Source organism: Pinus tabuliformis, chromosome J (assembly GCF_031772625.1).
Source record: "Pinus tabuliformis cultivar Carrire ecotype Pingquan chromosome J, CPIR1, whole genome shotgun sequence".
Classification (NCBI taxonomy): Eukaryota; Viridiplantae; Streptophyta; class Pinopsida; order Pinales; family Pinaceae; genus Pinus; species Pinus tabuliformis.
The window spans coordinates 1,340,992,983-1,341,003,928 of record NC_142295.1 but is presented as its reverse complement, the minus strand read 5'-3'; positions in this window follow the sequence as shown (position 1 = coordinate 1,341,003,928).

Sequence of the window (10,946 nt, the reverse complement as noted above, 5' to 3'; positions counted from 1 at the left end):
GTAAGAATGCGAGCTGGTTAAAATTAGTTACTATGACATATATTTCTTCTTAGAGGAAAGACCTTCAAATTTTTGTGCAATTTATTCAAGTTCTTATTTTTTATGCTTCACATTACTTTATGTCATTTTTAATCAATCATATCTTTGTGTATGCAGGCTGAGAGCATCTACAATGGCTACATTCAAAATTCCGTTAATGTAGCCCTAACCTTCTAGCTTGTTAGGTTAGGAGTAGGTCTAGCTGCATATTAGTTTCCATTGCACATGCATCCTGCAATCCCTTTCTGTATTCTTTCATTTTCTTTATAAGTTTTGTCTTCATCCTATTTTCGATTAGCCTCCACCTGTTTTGTTCTTTTGATTTTAGTTTTCTTGTTGTGTCTTCTCTCTTTCATGTTTTGTTGAATAAGACTTTTCATGAAGGATGCCACTGGCTCGAAAACAATGTGGAAAAATAAGAAAGGGGATTTGTGACACTACAAAATTTAGCTTACCTTTAGTCCTTCTTCTCCTTTTTGGTTACACCTTTTGGTCGATGATGTTCTGACGGAAAATATGATCTTTGCATAAGGAAAGCTTTGTGTCAAACTACGATATATGTGTCTATTTTGGAAACCTTACCCTCCACTTAGTTTAGGTTTTGGTGTTTTCATGCTTATCCATTCTAGTAGAAGAGGAAAAGGGGAAAAATCTAAATGAGAAAACCTAAATCAATGGTATTTATATGCCTCTCTAGAACATCTTCTCTTGCTCTCAATAAGTCGAGATCCCTCTTCCTCCAATGAAATGAATAAGTGCCTATACACAATCCCATATAAATATATAAATAAAAGTGAAAGAAGAGAAAGGCTTCCTATGCAGAGAGTTGAAGAAAGCAACTCCGCCAAGGTACTATCCATGCTCACTAGTAGCAGAGAAATGTTTGTGTTCCTGTAGTTACTCTGTTGGGGTACTGCCCCGGCCGGTTGACAGTGGAGTAACTCTAGAGATGAAAAACTATGCTCTAAAAATACAAATCTCACGAACTATACCACCCTTTCTTGATTCAAAACATTGCAATATCGTTGAGCTTATGTTTGTGTTCAACCGAGAAAGGACAAAGAGGACTATGCTTATTTGTAGGGTAAGTGGGGAAGCCAGGATAATTTGAATGATGAATCAATACTTCCTAAAGAACTAGACCCTGCATAAATAATTTACTGAGGTAGAGAAGCTAGAGTTCTACCAGTGCGTTGCCAACTGTTTTTTTTGTGACAAACACCCTCCAAAATGTTTCCTATACTCAAATTTCAGAGAGTACTGTGGATGTTACGATTATTCATTTCGCAGTTATTTCTTTGTTGGTAATGCTTTGTTAATATTTTGAGCTCCCTTCTTGGATTTCAAGTGTTGAAGTCACCTGCTTACACATGCTCAGTCCGTAATGAATTCATGAGCGCATTATTTCACGAAATCTTGAACAGGCCTAGTTTTGTCCAACAAGATAGTGTTTGTGCTATTCTTAACCCATGTCAAAAGTTAGTGTGCATGTTCGTTGACAATATCTCACTTTTGGGTGTGTTGGTACTATTATAAAATTATATATTACAGAGGAATGGAACACATAAAATATTGCAGAAACACAAAACAAAGAAAATGTGTAAAACAAGAGAGACACATATATATGTTGTTCACCCAATTTTGGCTACATCCACAGAGAAACAACCAATCCTTCCTTTTATATTATCTAGCAAAATGAAGAGATACAACCTACAAATTATCCGTTGTAATTTCCTCTTCGCTCTCACATAGTCTCCTCTCTTTTTCTCACTCAGAATACACATACATATTCAAGTGCAATACAATTCCCTCATATATAGTGAGGGCTTGCCTTCTAGGGAAAAAAACCTAAATTAAACATAATTTATACCATCATATAATCCACCTAATGAACGGTCCAGATTGACTACAAAATTACAATATTTTACAAGGCAATTTTACATCTCAACATCAGCCCCCCTGGACCCCCTTGATGGTGATTATATGACAAGCGGCCTTACCACCCTGTTATGAACTGGGGTCCAATGTGGTGATACCTTTGAATAAATAGGATAATCAGGTTTCACACCCAACAATCTCCCACTTGGATACTGATGATAAAAACTCCACGACTGCTTCATTTTCTAGACATGACTCCACTTTGGACCTGGTTGTTTCTCATCTTCGTCATCATACTTGAAGACCAATTGAACCAAGAAGAATCTCAGTTTATCCCTGGTTACACTTTTGTTAACATATATGTAGGATTTTGGCTAGTGTGTATCTTTTCCAGCTTCAACTATCCATCTTCCAACACTGACCGTATGAAACTGTACTTGAGTTGTATATGTTTAGTCTTTGAATGAAATGCTAAGTTCTTTGAAAGATGAATGGAACTTTGGTCGTCACTATATAACCTGCCCAACTCCCGCTTCTTATCCAATTCATCTAGAAAGCTTTGTAACCAAATAATTTCTTTACTAGCCTCTATAGTAGAAACATACTATGCTTCCTTTGTTTAGAGCGCAAAAACACTCTGCAATTTTGAAACCTAATTGACAGTTGTTCCACCTATAATAAACACATACCATGTGGTCCTCCTCTTGTTATCTCTATCACCTGCCATATGTGCATCAACATATCCCTGTAGAGCAATGCTTGAACAAACAAAGCATAATGTTTGATTTGTGGTACCTCTCAAATACCTGAGAATCCGCTTCATTGTAATCCAATGTTATTTTCCTATATTCTTCATGTACCTTCTTGGAAATCCCACTACATGTGAAATATTAGGCCTTGTGCAGACCATTGCATACATTAAGCTTCTAACTTCTGATGCATATGGAACTTTATACATATAAGCCATCTCTTCCTGAGTCTTGGGACACATCTCCTTACTTAGTTTGAAATGGATAGTCAAAGGTATAACAATTGGTTTTGCATTCTGCATATTAAATCTTTTCATCACCTTTTGTATGTACTCACTTTGAGACAATGTAAATTTGTGATTTTTCCTGTCTCTAGTTATTCTCATTCCAAGGATTTGTTTTGCAGAACCCAAATACTTCATTCCGAATGAATTTGCCAATTCTCCTTTTAACACATTTATTTCCTGCATGTTAGAACCTGCAACAAGCATGTCATATACATACAATATTAATATAATATAGCTCCCATCATTTTTCCTTTTGAGATAAACAAAATGATTAGAGTAACATCTAGTATAACCTTGTTCATACATAAACCTGTCAAATTTTAGATACCATTGCATTGGAGCTTGTTTTAATCCATACACGATCTTCTTCAACCTGCACACTAGTTTCTCCTTCCCTTTTACCTCATATCCTTGTGGCTGGTTCATATAGATCTATTCCTCCAAATCCCCATGGAGAAAGGATGTCTTTACATCTAATTGCTCAAGATGCAAATCTTATACTTCTACTAGACTTAAAATGGTTCTGATTGAAGTCATTTTAACAACAGGAGAAAATATTTCATCAAAGTCTGTACCTTTCTTCTGTGCAAACCCCTTCACCACAAGTCTAGCTTTATACCTTTTTCTACCTCCATCTTCTTCCTTCAACCTGTAAACACATTTATTGAGAAATTTTGTTTTACGTGTAGGTAACTTGACTAAGTCCCAAGTCTGATTATGTACCAAGGGGTCCATCTCTTCTTTTATGGCTAGCTCCCACCTCTTCCTGGTTTTTACCTACACTGCTTCTTCATAACATTTCGATTCACCAGAATCACTCAACAATATATAATATAATGAAGGAGAGTATCATTTAGGGGGTCTACTTATCTTGGTAGATCTTCTAACACCACTTTTAGGCGTTTGAGGTGCCTATTGTTGTTATGGTTGTTTTTGTTGTTTTGGCTGTTGATCATTATGATTTTCAGGAACCTTTACTTTTTCTGTGATCTCATCAAGCATTGTGTATTCTCTGTTTTCTTTTTGTTGTTTCCTTTCCTGCATCTGATCCTTATAGAAAACCTTTTCATTTAATATGACATCTCTCCTCCTAATGATTTTGTGATTTTCATAATCATATAAGCGATAACCAAAATCATCAACACCATATCAAATAAGGGTACATTTCTTTGATTTTTCCTCAAGCTTTGTTCTATTTTCTTTATTAATGTGGACAAAGGCTTCACAAACAAAAGTCTTTAAAAATGAGTAGTTTACCTTTTTACCTATCTATTCCTCTTCTGGAATACCTCCATCCAAGGAACTTGAAGGCCCTCTGTTTATTAGATAAACAATAGTATCTATAACATCTGCCCAAAATTGTAAATGCAATCCTTCATGCAATCTCATGTACCTTGCACACTCCATGATTTTCCTATTCATCCTTTCAAACACACCATTTTCTTGTGGTGTTCCTGGAACTATCTTCTCTCTATGAATTCCATGCTTTGAATAGTAATTATCAAACTCTTTGCTGCAATGTTCACATCCATTGTCTGATCTGAGACTCTTCAACCATTTTCCTATTTCATTCTTAACCAAAGCTTTCCATTTCCTGAAAGTATCAAATACATCATATTTATTTTGAATACAGTAAATCCAAGTTTTTTTGGTTGTATCATCAATAAATGTAACATAATAATGAGAGATACTGAGATATGATAATTGAGTAGGTCCCCATAGATTTGTATGCACAAGCTCTAATTTGTCGTTCTTCTTTTCTTTCCCGACTCTCAGAAATTTGGCTCTCTTCTATTTTCCATAAACACAATTCTCACAAAATTCCAAATCAACATGCTTCAAACCTGGAAACACATTTCTTGAGTGAATAATATTCATCCCCTTCTTAATCATGTGCGTAAACCTATAATTCCACAATGTTGTATCTAATCCTATATAATTTAAAGCATTGACAGAATTAGAAATACCATTGCATAAATACAATGTACCGACCTTTTCTCCTTTTTCTATTACAAAGGATTCTTTAGTGACCTTCCAGGTTTTATCTGTAAAAGTAGTTAAAAAACCTTTGTGTCCCAACTTCCCTGTTGAAATTATATTTTTCTTCATATCTAGAACATGTCTTACCTCGTTCAATAGCCATTGGTTTCCATTCTGCTATTTTATGAAAACTTTACCCATTCTAATGATTTTACAGGGTTTATCATCACCCAAGTGAACCTGTCCAAAATCGCCTTGAACATAATCATGAAAATGTTTCCTATCAGGTGTGGCATGGAATAAGACCCCTTGAATCTACCACCCACGCATCAATAATATTTTCTAATGAAAGAATCAAAGCATCTTGCAACACATATGACATTCGCTTCATGATTGTTTTCTTATTGCGCATCTCCTTCTTTTCCCTTCTGAGACTTACATTATTTACTTAGGTGTCATTTCTTCCCACATTTCCAGCACATTATCCCTGATCTGGACTTGGAGATGCCTTTCCTTGACTTACTATGATATCGTGGGCTCTTTCCTCTTTCCATTTTTCTTCCCCTAGTCTCTGCAGTCAAAGCATTACCTGATGTCGCACCAGAGCTTTTCTTTCACATTTCCTCGTTAAGGATTGTATCAACAACATCATCAAACTTTAAAGTACTAGATCTAGAGACATAGTCACTAATGACCATAAATAAACCATTCCAACTTTCTGGCAATGAGCACAAAAATAACAGAGCCCTAACTTCATCATCAAAAGTTACCCCTACAGAATGTAACTAGCTGGTAACCATATTAAATTCATTTAAATGATCAACAATAGATCTACCTTTTTCCATCTTCATATTAAATAAACGCTTCATAAGAAATACCTTATTTGAGGATGAGGTTTTTTCATATATTTTGGCCAATTCCCACATTAAACCCTTTGTATTCATTTCCTTTGAAATATTAAAGGCTACCGACGCCGCTAGGCACAACCGTATTGTTACAAGTGCCTTTCTGTCGAGAATACCCCTTTTTTGTCTATCATACTCATCAGCTTGTTTGTCTTTCCACTCAATGGTAGTTACAAATCTTTCTGATACAAATAATATTCCATCTTCATCTTCCACAACTAGTATTTTTGGCTGTTAAATGTGTTAGGTTCCTATTCCAATAGGTGTCATATTTCATGATTGACTGTTAAAATGCCAAATATGATCATCCTTTCCATGCTGCAAAGGTTCCATATTTTCCAAAAATCAAAAAATTAAAAAATAAAAAGAGGGTATGCCCTAAAAGAAAAATCAAAGGGCAAAAAGAATGAATTGGTCAAGAAAGAAAGAAAATGAACCCCAAAGAAAAGACCAAGAGAGTGTGCTAGTCCAAAATGCCACTGCTATCCTATTTTTGCAAAGAAGTTCAAAATCTACAATCAAGGACTACTGTCACACTTGATGGATGGCCCAACAGCTCAATCTTGGCCAGTGCATGTTTAAATTTCTTGTTTTAGAAATAGAGAGTAAATTCTGTCCAAACAGTTCAAGCTTGGCAGATCAGTAGTTAGGTAGAGAAGCAAGGGTGCTCAACAGTGAAATATGAGCCCCTGGAAGAAATAAGGGTAGACTTAGATAGGAGGGCAGTTAAAAGAAAACAAGAGAGAAAGGGTTTGCTAGTTCAAATGCACCCAAGGAAAAAGAAGAAAAAATGTTAGGTGTATTAGGCTGGGTAGGCAGTTGAATGTTGCAGAAGCAGGTTTATGAGCAGTTTTGTCTTTTTGAATATGATCTATCTCATGGATATCATTGGTACCATGGCAAAGTGGCTGCAAAATAGTTGAAGCATGACTAATTTCCCCCCTCATTTCTCTAAGAGCATTTACTAATTTCCCTCCAAGGACATTGGGATCTGCTCAGTGGTCCTAGTTCACTTCATTTTATGAGAAAGACTAAGTAAAACTTTGTGTTTACTTAGGCAAAGGAAGCCACATTTCTTGTGTAAAAATACTTTTCATCCATTCTACTAAGTTTTCCAGATCCATAACTTGGAAACCTTTCACTCCCCTAAGCCTAAATCTCACCTTTTACTTAGTGCTTTTGGTCTGTAAATACTTCTCATTTTAACCTATTAACACTACTATATAACTCCTATATAAATGTTCCCCCGCCCCTATTATATAAAAATTATATAAAGACCCCCCAAAAAAACTTTAATATCCCGCCTCGGGCTTATTTAAAGCTATATATTAATGTTTTAGGGGGTCCAAGGTTTACCCGAAACCTTGTGGACAACCCTTCCCCACGCGTGCATATAAACTATGGACTTCATTTAACATTTGGTTAAATGAATAACCAACCCGCCCAACCCAAAGTTTGAATACATTGTAAAAACCCTGCAAAAACCTTATCAAGCGTTAAATATATCGCGCGGGTCCCATACTCTAGCCCTCCGCCTGTTTTGTTTCTCGTCAGTCGTTAGATCATCACACGTAGATCCAACGACCCATACGAATATCGCGACCCCTCCGATGACTGATCTTTAGCCTCCGGGAAAACGACGGTTTGGCCACCGTACATAATCCATGTGTCGCTGCCTCATTTTATTGCCTCCGCTCCACCCAAAACCACCGTTGTCCAAAAAGCAGTGTGATAATACCATATACCACCACCGCTTCCTGCTGCTGATGTCATCACCCACGTCAGCACCCACGTCATCTGCTATCTCACCACTGTATCATCCGTCGTGTCCTCCATGTTAGCGCCAAGTCAGCTTCCACACCCCCGCTACCCAACAAAGATTACGTCATGCTGATGTCACCCGACCAAAGCACGCCAAAAACCTGCCAAAATCAAATTTTCGTTAAAAACGCGCAAAATATTGTTTTTTAGTCATTTTTCTTTGTTTCTTCTACGCAACCTCTGCATGGTTTTTTATGTTTAAAACGACATTTCCACTACACATTCCGCCACCCAGAGAAATTGACTCCACAACGTGGCCCCTCTGCTCGGTCTGCCACGTACATTTCATACAGGGCATCCATAAAACAAGTATTTACCCGAATTCTTCTCCCAAACCCTGTTTTTCTATGTTTTCTCTCTAAAAATGCCTGGAGCACCCAAATTCAAATTAAAATCATGGTGCTGCCTTCAAAGCTCTGCATCATAGCCACTGTTTTACCCATTCTTTCCAAGAAATCCTGTGAACTCTGTTTCCCTCTACAAATTTGCCCATTAAGCTGGATTTAAGCTTGTTTCTGCCTGCAATTTCTGCAGAAAAGACCCATAAGTATTATTTTTACCTACTGTTGCTATTTCAAACCCAAATTTCAAGTTGAAAAATCACCAAAGATTGTATAAATGGAGGCTCCAGTGGCCCTCAATGCTGCCCCCTTGAATGCACCACGCAAAGAATTGGAATGGCTACCCCTTGCTGATAGAGATTTCCAAATTAAGGATATGATTGGTGACAAGCCTCACCTTCAAGCTTTCTGTGAAATTAGGAATAGCTATCACAACAGTACTTATGTCTATGGAATTTGGGAGTCCAACATGCCCATCTACTACCTCCCTTCAGTAAATGTGCTCCCTGATATCATTCATTTATGTTGTGCCAATTATGACCCCACTCAAAGAGCAGTTTTGGCTCCATTTGGGACTGTCTTATTTCACATTACCCCTCAATCCATAATTGAGATGCTGCACTTTAAGCCAACACAACCTCTGGCTCCTCTCTCCATGGGATTCTTGCTTGATGAAGGTGCCAAACTGCCCAGTTCAGAGATAACCAGAATAGCACAATTGTTCATGAAACCAAATTGCCAGCCTGAGCAACCACCTCCTTATCTGAATTCTTGGTTCACTAAAGCAGGGAGATTCATTGTAGACATGATATCCTACATCTTAGGATTTAAAACCAGTGAGTACATTGATGAGACTACCTTAGTTTTGATGTCTATGTTTACTCCAGGATAGCCCCCTGCTGTCAAATATGATTTTGCCACCTTCATAGCTAATAAAATCCATGAGCAATTCATGAGCCTGGACAGAGAAAGAGTGTTCAAATACACATCATACATATATCATTTGCTATTGTACAATCAACCTGATAGTTTTCAAATTCCTCTTAGAAAGTTGGATCTCCAAGGGGAAAGGAGGTCTGTGATATTCTGGACCTCAGTATTCCATGAAGTCCATAACTCCCCTTATACATATTGTGAGTTCATTGACCTGTTCATATATCCAACCACTTCTTTATTGCTTACAACTCCTCCTGCCAGTCTCTCTGCTGAAATGCAGAAAATTTTACATCTCTCAAAAGACTACAGTATAGGTGACTGGTACTTTTACCAGAATCACACTGAGCTCCGGATATATGGTTGTGAATTATGCCCCTACAAGCTGCCAAAGTATATACCTATGAGACTGTTTGCCTCAGAATACTTTAGGCAATTTATTAGCTCAGATTTGACTCATTTCTATGGTGCTAGGAAAAAGGCACAGCTCAAGATAAGAAATCAATTGGGCCCTTTTATCTTTAATAAAAGGGAAGCCTGGGAGGAGGCAGATAAGATTTTAGGGGAGCAACTTATGCTGAAACAAAGCTTTTATTGGGCACCATATGACCCTGAACACTTCATAAGTTATAGAAAAGTGAAAAACAAACTTACAACATATGTTCACCACCAAATCCTTGAAATCCAGCAGTATGCTAACCAACAAGAATGGGTAGAAGGCACCTTAGTAGAAGAGATTACTGAGGAAGAGAGATTGGAAAAAGCCATGAAAGAGCTTGAAAAAACGCTTGACCTGGACTCTTTTGGGCAGGTACCCTTCAAGCAGCCCCAGCACACAGGAGGTGACACATCTTTTGCCAGGACTTCTCAGCAGCCCACACAAAAAGCCAGCACAGGGTCAGCAAAAGGCAAAGAGGTAATAGGTTCAGAGCAAGATATAATGACAGACCAGCCAGCTACATCAAAGGAACAAGGCCAAGGGCAGGTCCCCCCAGCATAGACAAAAGCACCAGAAATCCCTATACTACAAACTCCTCTAAATGAGGAGAGAGGCAAAAAAAGGGATAGTCAAGAAGACACACCGATCAGCGGTCCGGAAGAGCAACCAGGGGAGAAAAGGCAGAGATTGAACCCCCATTCAGAGGAGGAATTCATTCAGGAGATTACAGACAGTCCAAGGGAAGATAGAGCAGTCAGCCAGGATACATCTCCAATCACAGAAACATCAACCAGTTCACATAGACAGGAGATTGGAAGACAACATAGTGTGGAATTCTCTTCTGCCAAGAAGCAAAGTAAGCAAGGCTCAGACATTAAGAGAACATTCACTAAAATAAAAGCAAAGAATGAGCCAATAAGGATTCAACTTTACAATCACTTGCTGAATATGGCACCCACAAATAGACAAAGGTTAATGTCAGCATATGACATCCAAGAAGGAAAAATGATCCTGAGTCACTTCAAGCCCAAAATGCTGCAGCCACAGTCAGCTGTTGATTACATCATGACCAATCTAGAAGTATTAGCCAAGGATATCTAGCCAATGGACCAAATTGAATTACATAAGCAAACAGGTGAAATGGTATACTCCACATTGGCAAATAAGGCATTGCTAGCCCACAAATTGCAAAATTCTTTAAATAATACTTCTGCCCAATTGGAATTGGAAAAGGCTTCCTCTTTAGCTAAGGATAACAGAATTAAGTCCTTAGAAGAGATTATCATAGAGCTGGGACATGATCCCAAGGATCCCAAAGGCATCCAAGCATTAATAAGAAAGAAAGAGGAATACATTGCAACTCTCAGGAAGCAGCTCAAGCTGCCCATTACCATGCATCCCAAAACTACAGAGATTGTTGAGCAAAAATCATAGGAAGATGCAATAGACCTGCTGATGAAAATGAATGAGAGATTGGAAGAAACAAAGAAGGCATTGGAGGAAGCACTACAAGGAAAATAGGGAGAGTTGGCCTCTCAGCCATCACAAATAGCTGCAATAATTACAACTCCTCC